We start from the raw sequence: 20,142 nt of genomic DNA on the forward strand, positions 1-20,142 counted from the left end.
TTTTAATAAAACCAACACAACTACTGTAAACTGGGATGAATTCGGACTCGGGGCGAATTCGGATATTAGTACAATAAAAAGTTATTTAAATTAATAATTAATGAATAAACATATTAGAAATCTGTTTCCACCCATTTATTTGTAATTCTTTACTGTACTTGAAAGTTGAAAGTTAGAATACAAATGTGGGCGATTGTGTGTGTGTATGCGCCAACGCAAGATCGTGCTAGAAGAGTGAGAGAAGAGTTCTGGACAAATGTGGAAGTGTGCATGGAAAAGTTTGGAAGGAATGAGAGAGTGTTTTTGATTGGTGATATGAATGGTAAAGTTGGTAATGTGAAGGTGGATGGAATAGTTGGTGAGTGGGGTGTGCCTGCTGAGATAGATGAGAATGGGAGTGCGTTAGTGGACATTTGTGCTGGGAGGGGGTTGGTGATAGCCAATACCCTCTTCAGGCATAAAATGATCCACAGGTATACATGGTGAGTGATGAGAAGGGTGGGTGGTGAACTGAATGAAAGGAAGGCAATGATTGATTATGTGTGTGTGGATGAAAGGATGCGAAGATGTGTAAAGGATGCAAGAGTGTATAGAGGTTGGGGGAGTGGACTTTCTGACCACTACTTGGTGGTGGCCAGAATTTGGATGCAAGTGAGATGGAGGAATAGAAGAAGGGAAAGACGAGAGGAAGGAGTAGTTGCAAGGAGAGTGGAAAGGTTACAAGAGGATGAGAAAAAGGCAGAGTATAAGAGAGAAGTGGAGGAACGATTGGGCAAATATGAATTGGAGCAGATGGGAGACTGGAAGGTGTGTGTAAGATATTTACAGAAGAAATATGTGCAGCATGTGATGTGGTGTGTGGAAGGAAGAGAAGGCGGAGGGGGGTGCAAGGAACAGCGTGGTGGACTGAAGAGGTGAAACAGGCTGTGGCACAAAAGAAGAAAGCTTACAATGAATGGGTGAGAAATAGGGGCGTGGAAGAAGTTGAGAGGCGGAAGAGAGAGTTATATGTGGAAAGGAAGAGAGAGGTGAAAAGATTAGTAAGAGAGAGTAAGAAGAGAGTGGATGAGGAATTTGGAAGGAATATGAGTGTAAAATGGAGGGACTGTAAGAAAATGTTCTGGAGAGAAGTGAAAAGAGTAAGACAGGGTGGAAGTGAAGTTAACAGGGGAGTGAAAGATAAAAATGGTAGATTACTAGTGGAGAAGGGAGAAAAAGTGAGCAGATGGAGAGAACACTTTAAGGAATTGTTGAACGTAGAGGATGGAAGTAATGCGAGTATAAGTGGCTGGGGAATGGCTGGGAGAAGGAGGGAGGTGAGAAGACAGGAAGAAATCAGTAGGATAGAAGTTGTGGAAGCAATGAAGAAAGTTAAATCGGGCAAAGCCCCAGGAATTGATGGAGTGTGTGGTGAAATGCTGAAGCATGGGGGAGAGATAGTAGTAGAATGGATGTGGAAGATGTGCAGATTGGCCTGGGAGGAAGGTAGAGTCCCGGAGGATTGGAAGTCAGGTATAATTATTCCCTTGTACAAAGGAAAAGGGGAAAAAGAAGTGTGTGGTAATCATAGGGGCATTTGCCTTCTTAGTATAATAGGAAAAGTGTATGGTAGGATACTTATAGACAGAGTTAGAGAAAGAACAGAGAAATTAGTTGGAGAAGAACAGGGAGGCTTTAGGAAGGGAAGAGGTTGTGTAGATCAGATATTCATTCTTAGATCTTTAGTGGAAAAGTTTCTAGAGAAGGGAAAGAAGTTGTATGCGGCTTTCATGGATTTGGAGAAAGTATATGACAGGGTGGATAGACAAGGATTGTGGAAAGTGTTAAGAATATATGGAGTAGATGGGAAGTTGTTGAATGCTGTGAAGAGTATGTACGATGGTGCGAAGGCTGCAGTGCGTGTGGATGGTGAACTAAGTAAATTTTTCTCTTTGAAAGTTGGGTTGAAACAGGGATGTGTCATGTCTCCATGGTTGTTCAATCTGTACATGGATGGGGTAATAAAAGAGGTACAAGGTAGGGTAGTGGATGTTGGAGTGGCCCTGGTGAGAGAGGATAGTGTTTGGAAACTCCCTGTACTGTTGTTTGCAGATGATACTGTGTTGTTGAGTGAAGACGAAGGGGAGCTGCAAGGCTTGGTGGATGAGTTTGAGAGAGTGTGTAAGAAACGGAATCTAAAGGTGAATGTAGGGAAGAGTAAAGTGATGGTCTTTGAGAGAGGTGAAGTTAGTGAATGTACAGCGAGGTTAGATGGTGAGGAATTGGAAAATGTGAGTACGTTTAAGTATTTGGGTAGTGTGATGAGTAAGGATGGAGGTTTGGAGGGTGAAGTGCTTGAAAGGGTACAGCAGGGAAGAAGGGTTGCTGGTTCCTTGAAAGCAGTGATAAGAAACAGGGAAGTGAGCATGGAAGTGAAAAAGTTACTACATGACAGTATTGTGATACCAACTCTAACGTACGGAAGTGAAGCTTGGACACTGTTGGAAGGACACAAGTCAAGAGTGAGAGCAGTGGAAATGAGTTATTTAAGAGGAGCCTGTGGAGTCACGTGGAGAGACAGGCTGACGAATGAGGATATAAAGGAGCGTTGTGGTGTGGATGTGGATGTGATAGGAAGCGTTATGAGGAACACACTGAGGTGGTTTGGCCATGTGGAGAGGATGGAGGGTGAAAGACTGACGAAGAGAGTGTATGTGAGTGAGGTGGAGGGGGGAAGAGGGAGGGGGAGGCCGAGGATGAGATGGAGGGATGGGGTGGAGAGGTATATGAGAGAGGGGGGTGTGAGTTGGGAGCAGGGCAGTGAAATGGCGGGGGACAGGGCGACTTGGAGGCGATTTGTTTGTGGCCACCCCAAACGGGATTGAGGCGTCTGGCAATAGATAGATAGACTTTACTGTACTTTTGTGTATAAGATCTTTACTGTCCTTTTGTTTATAAATATCTTTAATATATCACACGACACATACCAAATATACCGGTATATAAAAAGAATATAATTCGTAACATTGGCAAACTTTCTTTGGCAGTAATGTTGATGAATAGATGCGGGAAAATCTTTGGTGCCCAGATGTACTTTCATGCATGGTGTGAAAGTGCAAAGTAAGTAATTGGCATTATCTTTTAAATTCTCTTAATTGGGCATTTAATTAATTTTTTAAAAAATTTTATGCAAATTGGAGTCAATTTGGACATTGGGGTGAATTCGGACAGGGGGAATATGAAAAAAACAAAACATTTTTTTACAACGTACTATTGCCTGTACAGTAATTTGCCGGACGTGGATATTGTGTGTAAATGGGTTCGTATGTGTCATTTACAGGTATAGTCTTGAGCTTGTATGGTACTGCATGTTTAAGCAAAGTCACCCAATGACTCGAACATATAAGAAAAGAACTGGTGAAGATCAAGGTCCTTGTTGTAGTGAAAAAAAAAAAAAATAAACTAGCAAAAGATTGGTAAAGCTGAATAATCATGTTAAATATTGCCTTTAACGAATTTTCCATTAGTCATCCAAAAAAGCCTATTAGTCAGAAATGATTGTTAAGTATATACAGTACAGTACTAAGGTTTGTAGCTAGATTTATACTATTTACATGTGGTCTGATATGTTATATTTAAACCAAGGAAAAAATTAAAATTGCTGTCATGTTCATATATCATTAAAGTAATTAGCTTATTTTGTCAGGGAGTGACATTATTCTTGTACTGAAGAACATTTTTTTTTTTTTTTTTAAGCCCCAAAATGTCCAAAGTGGCCCCACATACGGCCGAGACTAAACTGGGAACGCAGGGTAGTCATCTGCATTCATTTTCTATTTATGTATGAATTTATACAGTGTGTCCGAATTCACCAAAGTCTGAGTACAAATTCGGACACTCATTACTCTGTTTGCTATAATTGTATATGAAACATTTTTAATTTTTTACTGCTGTGATTTGATATCCTAGTGGACCAGACCCACATACAATACTTAAGATCTTGGATTGAGTTAAAAACTAGATTAAATGTACAAAAAAATGAAAAAATCATCCGAATTCACCCCAGTTTACGGTATGCACAGAATTAAGTGCCTAATTGAAACTGAACATGCTCACATTTAGTTACAGCAGTTCCTCATTTTTCGATGCATTTTACTTCGACGCCTCATTTTTCGCGCAAGAAAAAAGTTTCTAAGTTGTCCCTACATTTCGCTGCTCCCAGCCAGCAGACGATGCTTACCAATGCTCAGTCTAGGGCCTGTACCTACGAAATTACTAAGGCTGGTAGTATTAAACAACCTCTTCCCCTTCTCGCGAAGCATCTTTGTGAAGAGGCTCTTCCCAGTTTGGTACCTTTAAACGCCAGCTGAACAGCCTCTTCCCAGAAGGAGACTACGGCAGGGTTGGTATGCTGCGGGGGTGCTCTCTGGGAGAGAAATTGTTAGATTGGTACGCCGGAGGAACGCATGTTTGCCGTCATCTGTTTTATGTTTACTCCCTCGTGTGATATATTGCGAAAATAATATGCTAAATCTGATAAACAATGTCTCCGAATCAGTCCAATGGTAGGAAATAGTTTTAATACTTGATACTTTAATACTTGAAAGGAGGTCCAATGGTGGCTATGATTATGGCAACTAGAATTTAGCAGTTTTGTTTGGTGGTTCAGTTAGGTTAGAAATAGGTTAGTTCAGATCAGGTCAGGTTATCTAACAGACTTGTACACCAATCCACTTTTCATTACTGTCTTCAGAAAGGTAAGCACGTGGTATAATTTAAGGCAGTGATTAGGATTACGGCAGTTAGAATTTAGTGCCGACTTCCGTAATCCTAACCACGGTTAGGATTGCGGCAGCTAGAATTAAGTTGTTTGGTTTGGTGGTTCAGTTAAGTTAGAAATAGGTTAGGTTAGGTCTGGTCAGGTCAGTTTTAGGTAGGTTAGGCTAATACTGCTACAGTTCAGCTTCAAACGCTAGAATTTAGCGGTCATGTTTGTTTTTTTCTGCTGTGTTAAAAATATGTTAGGTTAGGTTATTTAGGTTAAATTATGGCTACCGTAAAAAGGAAGTGATTAGGATTACGGCAGCTAGAATTTAGCGGCGATGGCAGTAACCTAACCACGGCCTTAAATATACCACGTGCTTGTCTTTCTGAAGACAGTAGTGCAAAGTGGAATGGTTTACAAGTCTGTTACATAAAGTTTCATTCATTCATTCATTGCCAGACGCCACGTATCCCAAACGGGGTGGCCAAGGGCTTAGAGTTAATTGTTTTACAGGGAGGGGCACCAATCCTCCACCAACCCCACTTGACACGTAGGGATGCCAACAGCATCTGGTGTTCCCAGGCGGTCACCCATCCAAGTACTAACCAGACCCAACGTTGCGATGGCAGTAACCTAACCACGGCCTTAAATATACCACGTGCTTGTCTTTCTGAAGACAGTAGTGCAAAGTGGAATGGTTTACAAGTCTGTTACATAAAGTGCTCTCGGAAATAAGCTGTGAAGTTGCTTGGATCACCACTGTATGAGACACAGGTAACTTGAGAATGATAGAAGTCAACAACTGGGCTGTGCGCATGTAGCAGTCACTGAGCTGATCGTAAATTGGTAGCACCAGTCTCCTAAAAATCTATTAGTAAAGTTAGTATCACACACAAAAAAATGATAACAAACTTTTTAAAAAATTGCAAATGCATTTCGTGAATGTAAAGGTACTAACTTGTTACATGCATATGATATCAGTATAAAAAAAGATACGAAGATATTTGGGAAGAGGCGGGTGATGCTCCTGCTTCATATTCCAGTACTTTTAACCCTGAGATACCTTTTCGCGCGCCGTACGAGGAACCTCTTCGCTTTAAAATTACGGCTGGCGCGACAAAGAGCTTGCTCGTGCGAAGAGGTGGTTTAATACAACCAGCCTAAGTATTTAGTTTTGACTTCTACTTAAGTCACAGGCTGGAGTACTTTACTGAGTGGACTACTTAAGTGCTACCATTGATACTGCTTAGCGTTCCACTCAGCAAAGTAAAGTACAAGACTCCTAAGTGGAGGAAATCTGGATGAAAAGCAGTGCACCGCAAAATTCTTGTGAATAAAACAATGAATTATTTCAGACACAGTGCATGGCCAATCGAGATTTTGTTACTAATATTACAAGTAGGAGGTACTACCATTTTTTTTGTGTCCAGTGCAGAGTGAAATTTGAATTTCTTGGTAGTATTTTCCGTCATCCACGTTACGTCGTTACCCTTTTGATTTATGCCGTCTGTAGTCGTTTCCCAGTAAAAACCTAGACATTTGTGTGTGATGTATGTTTTAAGACGTTTTCCTGGTATTTTGTATGTACTGTATGTACTTTATTGAATGCATATGATAAATAATGGTTACCACGCGAAACAGCAAGTGCCGAATATAGTGACAAAATTCGTAGGAATCCTTCACTTCACATCGACGAGTCTTTCAGTCAGTCATTTCCCCATCAAAACTGGTTAGGTAAGGTAAGATTTTCGTCAGTTCCCCATTCTTCATGCTTGCAAGACATTTCCCTGTAATTTTCTTCATATACTTAGCCTAAATGTCTACATGATTATTGGCAAAGAATTATTACCATGGAACACGGACATAACTGAATTTAGGACAATCGTGAATCGCTTGCATGACTTTGGCTGGTCATTTCCCTGTCATAGACTGGTTTGGTTAGGTTAAGGACGATACTCTTTAGATACACTTTCTTGTTGTTTTCTGTTATTCTACACATGTATGCTAATTTGCTGTATGAATATATTACCAGATTATTACCGTGAGGCACATGTATAGCTTGGTTTTGGAAAAATTCATTGATGATTGCCTGCATAACATACAGTAACCTCAACGTGTCCCGCATTTCCCCATCAAAACATGTGACCTACTATTCTTTGATTGTTATTTCTTCTGCAAAACAGCCACAACATTCGCAGCAATATGACTCAAGCCTTGTTGTATTTCACTGATAAATAAGTTGTAGATGAACAAGGAAAAAAGGTCATAGGGGAAGTAGATACACATAAGTTTGTTGTTGTGATCGTAACGTAGCGTACGTACGATCTTCAGTCGTGTCGTGCTATTATTTCTTAACGAAGAATCGTTACATGTTTCTCATAACTCTATTTATGTTGGTTTTGATGGACAAATACATGAAATGGATGTAAAATAAAGCTTATCGATATTTAAGGAAGGAAAGAATAATAACCATCCCACGACCGAGTTGGTAGACTCAGCCCACCAATTTTTTATTCTATTTGACTATTATTATTTGGCTATGTGGAGAGGATGGAGGGTGAAAGACTGACGAAGAGAGTGTATGTGAGTGAGGTGGAGGGGGGAAGAGAGAGGGGGAGGCCGAGGATGAGATGGAGGGATCAGGTGGAGAGGTATATGAGAGAGGGCTGTGTGAGTTGGGAGCAGGGCAGTGAAATGGCGGGGGACAGGGCGACTTGGAGGCGATTTGTTTGTGGCCACCCCAGACGGGATTGAGGCGTCTGGCAATAGATAGATAGACTATTATTACAGCCTCTCTTCCTTGTAGCAGTGAGTAAAATAATGTTATAATTTCTCCCTTCCTTTTAGTGACAAAGAGGGCACATAAAATTACCGTGGGTTAGTTTACAGACTTTGATGTTGAAAATTAAATAATCTGGTGAAGAGTGGCATTTTTTTCTTCTTTAGTGACATCGGAAGTTGTGGCTCTCACTTCCCACATGATAAAGATATTCGAGAAGATACTAAGGGACAAGATCATTATGTATTTGAAGAGCAATGGTCTGACAGATGCTCAGCATGGGAACCAGCCTATCCACCCACAGCAGTAAACACACCTTCTCTTGCGACTCAAGCCAGTCTTCAATTCATTTCTGGTAAGGATTTTTGGTGTTGCAACTCTTTATAACAGTTTTAATGTCTTTTCAGGTACATGTTTATTGTGTTATGATGTTTTAGCACTAGTAAGCACTCTTCATTTAATTTTGGGTAGGGCTTGTTTCATGTTACAGTTCTTTCTGTTGATGTTATGATGCTTTCTGATAGGGTAGGTACGTGTCCCACCGGAATGCTCCTCAATTTTTCCCATTGATTCTTAATTTCACATTTCGCGCAGTTTGGCGGAACAGCCAAGCAGTGAAAAATGAGGAACCACTGTACTGTGCATTTTTTTGTGGATCCAATACCATCTTTTTTTTTTTTTTTTTTTTTTTTTTTTTTTTTTTTTTACCTACTTATGGGAGGTCTTCTAATTGGCTTTTCAGTTCCAAATAATATGCATCATTTAGTACTTTGTAAATAAAGAAGAAGATGAGGGGATTCTCCAGTTCCTAGCTCTGTGTGCAAGACCTGTCATATGTACAGTACATTAACCCCTCAGTGGCTGAAGGCCTGGAATTTTCTGTGCTCACCAGGCCGATGCCGGGACCATTTTTTGAAGTTTCGAAAATTGCTTTTTTTTTCTTGCCATATTGAAGAGAAAGTTCAGATGCACCTAACAGTGCAAATCCCAGCTTCCTAGATGCATTTTATGGCTTGCAATGGAGCGCGGAAGTTGCAGAAATATTGGTAACCGATATTGCCGCCCAGGGGCGCTGCCGCAACGCAACTGGGCAGGTGTTCTTATTTTTTTTTTTACCTCCGAAAACAATACGAATGGTGCTGAAATGTTGTGCATATATGAGATATGATGATATCGAATGATTTCAATACGTAATCTGTTAGGAATGGCTGGAAAAAAATTGTTATAAATATTTTTTCACCTTTTTGATATAAAATATGTTTATGGTAATTTCGACTTATTTTTTACGTTATCGTTGTGCTCATGCTTGGAAATGGGAGCGAAAGAGTTGAATTTTCGGTCCTAAATGAGAAAACTGCATGTCCTCCAAGGTTAGTCTCTGCCACAGGAGAATGAAGTGAAGGGTTAGTTCCGATTAGCAATGCGGAAGTTGAGTCGCAACTTCGAGCTCCCACATCACGAGCATGGCTAAAAATAGAATCGTAATGCAGTTTCAGAAGTCTAATTATTACGAATACAGATACTAAGCCGAAATAAATAAGTTTTTCAGACGACGGAAAACGTATTTTTTCCGTAATAAATTTTACATTCATCTTTATCATTTTACTGTGTTATTTTTGCAATATATATTGCTGTCTCATAAACAGGGTGGTTGTGTGTGTTTTGCAAGGGAGGAAAAAGATTGTATTTTCTGTCTGGGTTGAGATAATGGGTGTAACTACTCGTTTTTAGGCATGGCCACTAGCGAAAAAATCGTACATCCACTCGTCATGACAGCAGGTGGTGAACTGACATGATATGTGAGAGGGTGAAGTCAAGGTCAGTCTCATGTCCCAGATTTTCGTTCACTTCCCGAAGGTTTTCACAGTTTTCTACAAGTTGCACTCCATCAAATGATCCAAACCATTACAACAAACCTGAGCAAATAGGAAAAGATATCAAGACAAAAATGTATTTTTTCACTTATTATCATGTCTTTTTTGTATGTGCCTGTATTACTTCATAATCGTAAGCAGGTGGTTGTGTGTGTTTTGTAAGAGAAGACAAAGATGATATGTTCTGCCTGGGTCGAGATAATGGGTGAAGTTGTGCTTGTTTAGGCATGGCTAGGAGTGAAAAAATAAAAAATCCACTCATCACTACAGCAGGCTTTGAACTGCTTGATCAGGTGTAGGGGAGTGTAGTGTAGGTCAGTGTGAAGATGTTCAGAACGTTCGTTCACTTCCCAAAAATTTTTGCAGTTTTTTATAGGCCGCGCTCAAATGATGCCTGCAGCCATTGATCGGCTAAACGTCATTTGACGCCGGCGGCCACGGAGGGGTTAAAGTTAGATTAGGTTGAGTTAGGTTACCAAAATTAGGTTAGGTCAGGTATGGTTAGGTTGCTGTAGGTTTAAGTAAGTTAGATTAGGCTAAGGAAAACAAACATTGCTAGTACTGTGCCAGGAATCAAACCTGGGACTCTCGAGAGAAAGCCAGGCAGTTTCCAGCATACCACAACCAGGTAAATGTTGTCTCTCCATGTCACATTCTAGTAACCAAGGTACCCTCACCTCAGATGTGCCATGGGTGTGATTAACAGCTTGTATTTGCCTAAGTGCCAGAGGGTTTCTCTTCCCTTTCAGGCCTGCAGTGGGGGGCAGGGGTACCTTGGTTACAAGTATGTGACAAGGTGAGACAACTTTCACCTGTTTATGATGCAGTGGAAAGTAACTTTATTCTCATCTGAGAGTCGCAGGTTCAATTCCTGGCACATTATGGTATTTTTTATTTATTTATTTTTAGTTTTACGCCATGTCCCCTTTTTTTGAAAAGGGCTAAGGCGTTGCCCCTGGGTAGAGGACTTTTGGTTTTGGAGTGTGTAGCACTTTATGACCAGATGCCCTTCATGATGTCTGGTAATGACCCTTGCGTGGACTCGAACCTCCGACCCTTTGGTCAGAGCTCTCAAACCCTCTGAACCATGACTACTACAACCTGCTAGGTGACAGGAGAATGCAACCTCTCCCGGCAAGGCAGCTTACCCGGGCGTGGCATGTACTCACGACTCTTAGGTCTCAAGTCAGGTGCTTTACTACAGGGCCACCATGCCCCCTGATAATTGATTTTTCCCGTACTAATACTAGTTTATTTCCTCATTAGCTAGGTTAAGAAAGTTAGGTTGGTTTATTATTGGTATATGAGGGAGGGGGGATGAGTTGGGGGGAGGGTAGTCAAATGGTGGGTGACAGAGCGACTTGGAGGCGTTTTGTCTGCGGCCACCCTTTTTGGGATTAGGGCGTCGGGCTATAGATAGATAGATAGATACTGTATGGTAGCTGATGGAGCTGGAGAATCCCCCCTCCCCATTTCTCCTTTTACTAAATTCTGACTCAAACACATCCAACAGGCAGTCATAGAGAAGATCCCTTTTATTTCAGCCAGATAATGTAAAAAAATAGGAGGGAGTTGTTGTTGCTTATTCCCAGTTTGCGTGACCTCCAGTCTTTTATACGCAGTGTGTCCAGGGGAGTGGACTTTCTGACCACTACTTGGTGGTGGCCAGAATTAGGATCCAAGAAAGATGGAGGAATAGAAGAAGGGAAAGACGAGAGGAAGGAGTAGTTGCAAGGAGAGTGGAAAGGTTACAAGAGGATGAGAAAAAGGCAGAGTACAAGAGAGAAGTGGAGGAACGATTGGGGAAATATGAATTGGAGCAGATGGGGGACGTGGAAAGTGTGTGCAGGATATTTACAGAAGAAATATGTGCAGCATGTGATGTGGTGTGTGGAAGGAAGAGAAGACGGAGGGGGGGTGCAAGGAACAGCGTGGTGGACTGAAGAGGTGCAACAGGCTGTGGCACAAAAGGAGAAAGCATACAATGAATGAATGAGAAATAGGGGCTTGGAAGAAGTTTAGAGGTGGAAGAGAGAGTTATATGTAGAAAGAAAGAGAGAGGTGAAAAGATTAGTAAGAGAGAGTAAGAAGAGAGTGGATGAGGAATTTGGAAGGAATTTGAGTGTAAAGTGGAGGGTCTGTAAGAAAATGTTCTGGAAAGAAGTGAAGAGAGTATGACAGGATGGAAGTGAGGTTAGCAGGGGAGTGAAAGATAAAAATGGTAGATTACTAGCGGAGAAGGGAGAAAAAGTGACCAGATGGAGAGAACACTTTAAGGAATTGTTGAACATACAGGATGGAAGTAATGCGAGTATAAGTGGCTGGGGAATGGCTGGGAGAAGGAGGGAGGTGAGAAGACAGGAAGAAATCAGTAGGATAGAAGTTGTGGAAGCAATGAAGAAAGTTAAATTGGGGAAAGCCCCAGGAATTGATGGAGTATGTGGTGAAATGCTGAAGCACGGGGGAGAGATAGTAGTAGAATGGATGTGGAAGATGTGCAGATTGGCCTGGGAGGAAGGTAGAGTCCTGGAGGATTGGAAGTCAGGTATAATTATTCCCTTGTACAAAGGAAAAGAGGAAAAAGAAGTGTGTGGTAATCATAGGGGCATTTGTCTTCTTAGTATAATAGGAAAAGTGTATGGTAGGATACTTACTGACAGAGTTAGAGAAAGAACAGAGGAATTAGTTGGAGAAGAACAAGGAGGCTTTAAGAAGGGAAGAGGTTGTGTAGATCAGATATTCATTCTTAGATCTTTAGTGGAAAAGTTTCTAGAGAAGGAAAAGAAGTTGTCTGCGGCTTTCATGGATTTGGAGAAAGCATATGACAGGGTGGATAGACAAAGATTGTGGAATGTATTAAGAATATACGGAGTAGATGGGAAGTTGTTGAATGCTGTGAAGATTATGTATGATGGTGCTAAGGCTGCAGTGCGTGTGGATGGTGAACTGAGTGAATTTTTCTCTTTGAAGGTTGGGTTGAAACAGGGATGTGTTATGTCTCCATGGTTGTTCAATCTGTACATGGATGGGGTAATAAAAGAGGTATAAGGTAGGGTAGTGGATGTTGGAGTGGCCCTGGTGAGAGAGGATAATGTTTGGAAACTCCCTGTACTGTTGTTTGCAGATGATACAGTGTTGTTGAGTGAAGACGAAGGGGAGCTGCAGGGCTTGGTGGATGAGTTTGGGAGAGTGTGTAAGAAACGGAATCTAAAGGTGAATGTAGGGAAGAGTAAAGTGATGGTCTTTGAGAGAGGTGAAGTCAGTGAATGTACAGCGAGGTTGGATGGTGAGGAATTGGAAAATGTGAGTACATTTAAGTACTTGGGTAGTGTGATGAGTAAGGATGGAGGTTTGGACGGTGAAGTGCTTGAAAGGGTACAGCAGAGAAGAAAGGTTGCGGGTTCTTTGAAAGCAGTGATAAGAAACAGGGAAGTGAGCATGTAAGTGAAAAAGTTACTAGATGACACTATTGTGATACCAACTCTAACATATGGAAGTGAAGCTTGGACGCTATTGGAAGGACACAAGTCAAGAGTGAGAGCAGTGGAAATGAGTTATTTAAGAGGAGCCTATGGAGTCACATGGAGAGACAGGCTGACGAATGAAGATATAAAGGAGCATTGTGGTGTGGATGTGGGTGTGATAGGAAGCGTTATGAGGATCATACTGAGGTGGTTTGGCCATGTGGAGAGGATGGAGGGTGAGAGACTGACGAAGAGAGTGCAGATGAGTGAGGTTGAGGGAGGAAGAGGGAGGGGGAGGCCGAGGATGAGATGGAGGGATGGGGTGGGGAGGTATATGAGAGAGGGGGGTGTGAGTTGGGAGCAGGGCAGTGAAATGGCGGGGGACAGGGCGACTTGGAGGTGATTTGTTTGTGGCCACCCCAAACGGGATTGAGGCGTCTTGCAATAGATAGATAGAGTGTCCAGGCGTCTCAAGATTGATGGATCTTGAACTGAGCTGTTATTTTGTTTTTACCTTTTCTTGGAAGGAACAATGTTGTGGACTTCTGGTGTTTGGTTTCTTCTTCCTTTAAAAAAATATGTAAATAAATAATAAGCAGGCCCATTGCCCACTGATGAACAACTGCCCATATAGAACTTTCTCACAGGTTCCCTAGGCTATTAGCGTTATGTCCGCATCTTAGTGTAGTGTCATGTTCTGTGCAGTGCTCCTTTGAGTGTGTGATGTCATGTGAGCCTAGTCTACAGACTGGACATACACTGTTGGTGACCCCACCAAACCCAAATATAAAGTGACAGCTTAGGATGTCTGGGTGGTGTCCATATCTAAGCCTAGCTAGTTGAACTTAGTCAGCTCAGTTTAAAGACACATATATCTAGTGGGTGGATGTCAGGGGGGGGAGGCTTACAGCCTCAGTTTTCTGACTGAGGTGATGTATTGGCTCACATTTGATGTGGGTGAGTTAGTGTGGGAATGTCTGCAGGTGGCATGTTCAAGAGAGTCTAATAATGTTTGTGGGGATGAGAGTGTTTGAAGCTGCAGAGTTACCTGTAATTTTGTCAGAAGACTTACCCAGTTCCTAGCTTTACCAGATTAGGCTACAATATGGTGGAAAAAAATTCTGATTAAACATGAAAAAATGTCTGCTGCAGTTTTTTAATTTAAAATAAAATTATTTAGAAACTTATGTAGATAATTCCTTCTGCTCACAGAGACAGTTTCATCAGATGGCAGTTATATGTATTGTTCTTAGTGTTTATGAAGACTCCAACATACTTGCACATGTTGGCCTTGGTCACCTAATGGCAGATCACCACACAGCACAACCTGTGGCGGCATCCATATTCAGTCCCTTATCCATGAGGGCACACTGTGTGACCATGCCCTAGGTCTTTATTGGTTTCCCTCTCACAACCCCACCCTTTACATTCAGACTTTTCACTTTTTGAACCCGGTTGTTATTTATTGTCAGTTATTCACCTGTGAAATTTAAGTCTGTGGAAATAGCCGAGTGTTGTATTGCAGACATCAAAATTATTATTTATGTTGATATGTTAAAGTTTTAGGCACAATACCTACTTACAGTCCTTTGTAGACAAAAAACTTTCTCTCCCGTCTTGTGAGTATTTGGCTCAGTTTCATTCCTTCTGATGAGGCATTGTGTCCATTCTGTCAAAGGCAAACACTCATGTTCATTTTGACAAAGGCAGTGGCTCATTGAGGCATAAGTAACATCATCCTTGTCTCTCCTTGGCATTTTCTTGCCCTTGAGCCCATGACATGTCCAATGGTGGGAAGAATATTGCCCCAGCTCCTTCCTTTTCCCTTGAGCATCACACACTATAATTGGCTCTGACTCAGGCTCTGTGTTGGAACTCTATTTCCATTCCAGTGAGGGTAACTACATACTGAATTTGCTCTGCTCTCCATTGCAGTGTCTGGCCATGATCCCTTGTATAATTGTATGTGATGACTTGGTAATAGTGGTCTTTAGAGACATGTCCATCTTTCTTGTGCCTTGTGACTGAACACTGTGTTCTTTTGAAAACAAAGGCTTGCTGAAGACGTCTTACTTTTCTGTGTGGCCCCAATCTTCCATGGTGTCCCAAGCAGCATGATATAGAGTCATCTGACATCTTGGTGTAGTCTCATTGGTTTCTCGGGTGTTTCTGAAGACAAATGTGTGTGTGGTACATGCTTTAGAAACATGTTTGATTTCGTGCTGTACACTTTTCTGCCCTGAACATGGCAGCATCAATATTGGTGTGTTGGGCATGTCTTTCTTGGGTCAGTATGGTGTATTTTGGACTTGGTATAATAATCACTTGAATATCGTGGGGGTTAAGTTACCAAACATCCCCTCAAAAGCTAAAACTGTAATTACATATCATGGGTAAGGAATATGCTCTTACCAGAGTTGATTTTCATTGACTGTTTTCTGGTAACTGTATGGAAACCATTTGGCGTCTTTACAGTAGCTAATCTTATTATATATCTATTTAATTTTTATTTTGTATACTGACATTAATCTGCCAACGGCCATACCACGTTGAGTACACCGCTTCCCGTCCGATCAGCGAAGTTAAGCAACGTTGGGTCTGGTTAGTACTTGGATGGGTGACCGCCTGGGAACACCAGATACTGTTGGCATCCCTACGTGTCAAGTGGGGTTGGTGGAGGATTAGTGCCCCTCCCTGTAAAACAATTAACTCTAAGCCGTTGGCCACCCCGTTTGGGATACATGGCGTCTGGCAATGAATGAAAATGAATGAAACATTAATCTATCTATCTACCTATCTATCTATCTATTGCCAGATTCCTTAATCCCATAAGGGGTGGCTACAAACAAATTGCCCCCATGTTGCCCTGTCCTCTGCCATTTCACTGCCCTGCTCCCAACTCACACCCTCCTCCCTCATATACCTCTCCACTCCATCCTCCATCTCATCCTTGGCCTCCCCCTCCCCCTCCGCTCCTCCATCTCACATACATACTCCTTGTCAGTCACTCGCTCTCCATCCTCTCCAAGTGGCCAAACCACCACAGTGTGTTTCTCCTAACGTTTCCTGTCACATCCACATCCACACCACATTGCTCCTTCACTTCCTCATTTGTCAGTCTCTCTCTCTCTCCCTGTAACTCCACATGCTCCTCTCAAATAACTCATTTCCACTTATGTCCCTCCATCTAGATCCAAGCTTCACTTCCATTCGTCAAGAGTTGGTATCACAGTACTGTCATGCAGTGACTTTTTTACTTCCATGTTCACTTCCTTGTTGCACATTTTCGAGCTCTTCACCCTCTGAACTTCCATCCTCTCTCATCACACCACCCATGTACTTAATTGGATTCACATTTTCTATTTCCTCCTCATCCAACCTCATTGTACATTCATTGACTTCACTTCTCTCAAAGACATTAACACAAAGCTAATTTACGCTGCTCTTGCGCTGTATCATCGCTATTTTTTTTAACATTTAAGTTGTCACTTTATATTTTATCTTGCAATATAGGTACCGTACAGTATATTACAGTACAGTCAAGTTACCTAAGGCGCGGCTAATTGGTTCTGGACCACACCTGTGCCATAGAAAACTGCACCATACAAATAACTAAACCTATGGGAAAAATGAATTTGGTTCTGGACGTTCACCCAGAGTCCCCCTTTTCACCCCACTTTTCTCCATTTTTTTTCCCTACTTTACACACGCACACAATCAAACAATCAGTCAGTGCATGTAATACACTTAGCAATAGCCACAAAAAACCTGAGGGTGATTGGCCCTGTGTCTACTTGGGCAATACCACGTGCTGCAGATCGAGCGCAAAAAAGCTCGGTCAAGTAGACACAGATCAGCACACCGACCAAAACATTAAAGATGGTGGAGGCTGCCTGGTCAAACAGTGATTGAAGAAGTTTATTTGATTAAGTTTGTATGCTCAAGTGTCAACAAAACTCACATTTAACACATTAATTATCATTCGTATATACAGTACACGATGATGATGGTGATGGGAGGCATTATATTTCATCTTAGCTCAAAGGTAGGTGCTTTGTCACCAACCAGTTCATATCAGTTTTATGAACAAACCTATAAACTAGTTGCAATACCCAAGAATCTTTAACCCCTACAGCGTGGTGATGTTTTTGCGCTCCTTGTGCGTCCCGCGAGGATATTCGCGCTCTGACTGACTTTTTAAAAATATTTGCCAAAAATCAGTTATTAGTCCAAGAATATTATAATTACATGTGCTTATGGCACATGCCTTCAGCTTTCACCTGGGATGTTTGTTGAGCCTTCGTTGAATACCGTAGGACTTGAGGAGACTTCTGAATTTGGGTAACGAATTCTCCACTTTACACTTCCTGACACCCCATAATATGATTACCACAGCCTGATATTATCACTGGAAACAATATTCTATGATTTTCAAGTAGTTTGGAATCCATACACCAAAAAAAAAAAACCCACTCTGAAAGCAATGAAAATTACGAACGCATATGAGCTTTCCACTTGCGCTCGTTCCCTGCTGGTATTCTGTCATTTATTATTCACAAACACACTCACACTTTATATTCCTATTATTTTATTACATATATATATATATATATATATATATATATATATATATATATGGCCATACCACGTTGAGTACACCGCGTCCCGTCCGATCAGCGAAGTTAAGCAACGTTGGGTCTGGTTAGTACTTGGATGGGTGACCGCCTGGGAACACCAGATGCTGTTGGCATCCCTACGTGTCAAGTGGGGTTGGTGGAGGATTAGTGCCTCTCCCTGTAAAACAATTAATTCTAAGTCGTTGGCCACCCCGTTTGGGATACATGGCGTCTGGCAATGAATGAAATGAATATATATATACAGTATTTATCCATAAGTTTCCTTCAGTAATAGTAGTTTATTTTCACTCCAGGCATTAACTTTCTTGTTCAGTAAACTAGCGTAGAGAGCAAAGCTTTGACTGTCATTACTCCAAGTATTTGTACTCATATTCTTATATTAGTAATTATTTACATTTCTATTTTATTTACACTATTTTATACACTGTCACTTCCATTAAATAAGGGCTCCATTCCGTTGGAGCCAGGATGACACTGAAGCACTCATAGTTTATCACCATTTCCTCCACTGGCTCATCACACGATTCACCAGAAAGATTGTAGTCAATGTCCATCATTATCTTGGATAAATTAGCCAGTTCATGCTCCACAGCAGAGTCATTTAGTCCTTTACCCCTTCCCACACGAGGTTTAGTAGGGGTGGAGGTCACAGGGCCCTCTAGAAGCGGCAGAAATGGAGGGGTGCGAGTGCTACGTGCTTTCATCTCAAGAAACAACACTGAACTAAATGACGAGGCGGATATGGGCCGCCAAGGGTTGACAACGTCAGCGAGGTGACAGCTGCTAATATATTTGCTGTGAAATGATTGGCTGGAAATTAGGTAGTTCCAGGTGAATGTAAATATCACTTAGGCTTCTCCCTTCCTTTCTTATATATATTTTTATTATGGGAATAGATTATACGGCATATTCTATCTATCAAGGGGAAATTACCAGGGAAAATTAGTGAACAAGTGTACATGGGGTGTTGCCAGGTGATAATTAGCCAACTCCAGGTGTATGGCACTATCAGTAATGTTATTTTTTTTTGGTATACTGTATATTGTTTTGTATAAGAATAGGGCATAGGGCTTATTTCAATGGATGAAATCAGTGGAAAATTCCGGGGAAGATTTGCTTAGCGCAGCGGGGCCAGGCAGGCGAGAGGAGAGGGTAATGGAGGGGAGGTAGGGAGTGGTAAATATTGATTAACAATAATAGTTACTTTATGTTTGTATTTTTATATATTCTGCGATTGTCAGTGCGCTTTTGTTTTGATTCAATGATGTTTAGATAGCAAGGATGGAGGGGAAGGCGTGAGGCTGGCTGTATGGGCGGTCGCTTGAATGAAGAGTTCCTGTAGTCTACATGAGTCTGCTTATCCTCTATGCTTACTAGATCTACTGTTTAACAATTGGTAGCAGAGCGTAGTTGTAAGCATAGAGTCGATTAACCCTTGTAACCTGTCGGCGAGTGATGACTAGGAGACTGGCTAACGAGTGGTGAGACGGCGTCGCTGCAGAGTTAAGTTTTCAGATTTTCAAAGTTCAGCAGAGCTGAGGGTCATGGCTTCCAGTGACAAGGAGACAGAAGTAAGGGGTCCTCCAATTTGGGATTCGAATGTATTATCCTACGATGACTGGAAATTCGAGGTGGAGTTGTGGGATGAGTGGACCAACACCCCAAAGAAGAGGAGGGGGGGCATGGTTATGGTGATGCTTTCCATAAGTGACCCCACTGGAGCCAGAGAAAAAGTAAGACTTGCCATACAGAATAAAGAAGTTAACATAAATAGTGATACAGGTGTTGAAGAAATTCTGAAGGTATTAGATAAAAGCTACCAAAAAGATGACCTAGGTGCTGTATGCGAGGCCTATTTTGATTTTGTAGGATTTTCCAGGAACTCTTGCCAAGATATATCTGCATATGTAACAGAATTTGACAGAAAAGTTAGCCAACTTAAGAGACAGAAAATTTGAATTCCAGAGATTGCTCTTGCAATGCAGCTTTTGTATGGTGCAGGTTTAAATTCTAATGACAGGAAAATTGTCTTGACAGCTGTTGACTTTGAGAAGAAAGATGATTTGTTGTTTCAAATGAAATGTGTCCTGAAGAAATATTTTGGTAAGGAAATGACACCTACATCTAAAATCTGCACAGAGGTGACAAAGATTAGTATTAAGCCTGAACCGGTAGAAATGGTAGTAGATGTAAATGCGGTGAGGAATTCTCATATATCTTGGAAACCTAAGAAAAGTGGAAATGTGTCACAAAGTGCTGGTACTGGTAGTTTTTATAAACCTCAGTCATCAAATTGGAGGCAAGATAATGCTGCAGCTGTAGGGCCTAGGAGAAGTAATCCTCTATATAGAGATGGTAATCCTACAAGGTGTAGAATTTGTGATTCAGTTATCCACTATGCCTCCAGTTGTCCTCACAGAAAGAAACTTGCTCAAGACAGGAAACAATCAAGACATGTAAATGTGACTGAGGGTGAATGCAGAGAGGATGTGGAAGATATTGTGTTCATAGTGGATAATGGTATGAAAGATGATAAAATGAGAGCTTTGGTAATTGAATCTTTCAACTGTGCAGTACGCGACTCTGCTTGTACGTCTACTGTATGTGGTAAAGACTGGATAGATTGTTATTTAAGCTTGCCAAA

General features: G+C 41.5%; 2 non-coding genes across 2 annotated transcripts; both read left to right on the forward strand.

Moving 5' to 3' along the window:
• Positions 1–15,392: 15,392 nt before the first annotated feature.
• On the forward strand, positions 15,393–15,511 carry LOC145405643 (5S ribosomal RNA). The gene has a single exon (XR_013898387.1). It is a non-coding gene; the product is annotated as a 5S ribosomal RNA (ribosomal RNA).
• A 1,981-nt stretch (positions 15,512–17,492) lies between these two features.
• Positions 17,493–17,611, forward strand: LOC145405703 (5S ribosomal RNA). The gene has a single exon (XR_013898443.1). It is a non-coding gene; the product is annotated as a 5S ribosomal RNA (ribosomal RNA).
• The last annotated feature ends 2,531 nt before the right edge of the window (positions 17,612–20,142 follow it).

The sequence above is a fragment of the Coenobita brevimanus genome, chromosome 67 (genome assembly GCF_032717465.1).
Source record: "Coenobita brevimanus isolate Jiangsu-jjx chromosome 67, ASM3271746v2, whole genome shotgun sequence".
In the NCBI taxonomy this organism is placed as follows: Eukaryota; Metazoa; Arthropoda; class Malacostraca; order Decapoda; family Coenobitidae; genus Coenobita; species Coenobita brevimanus.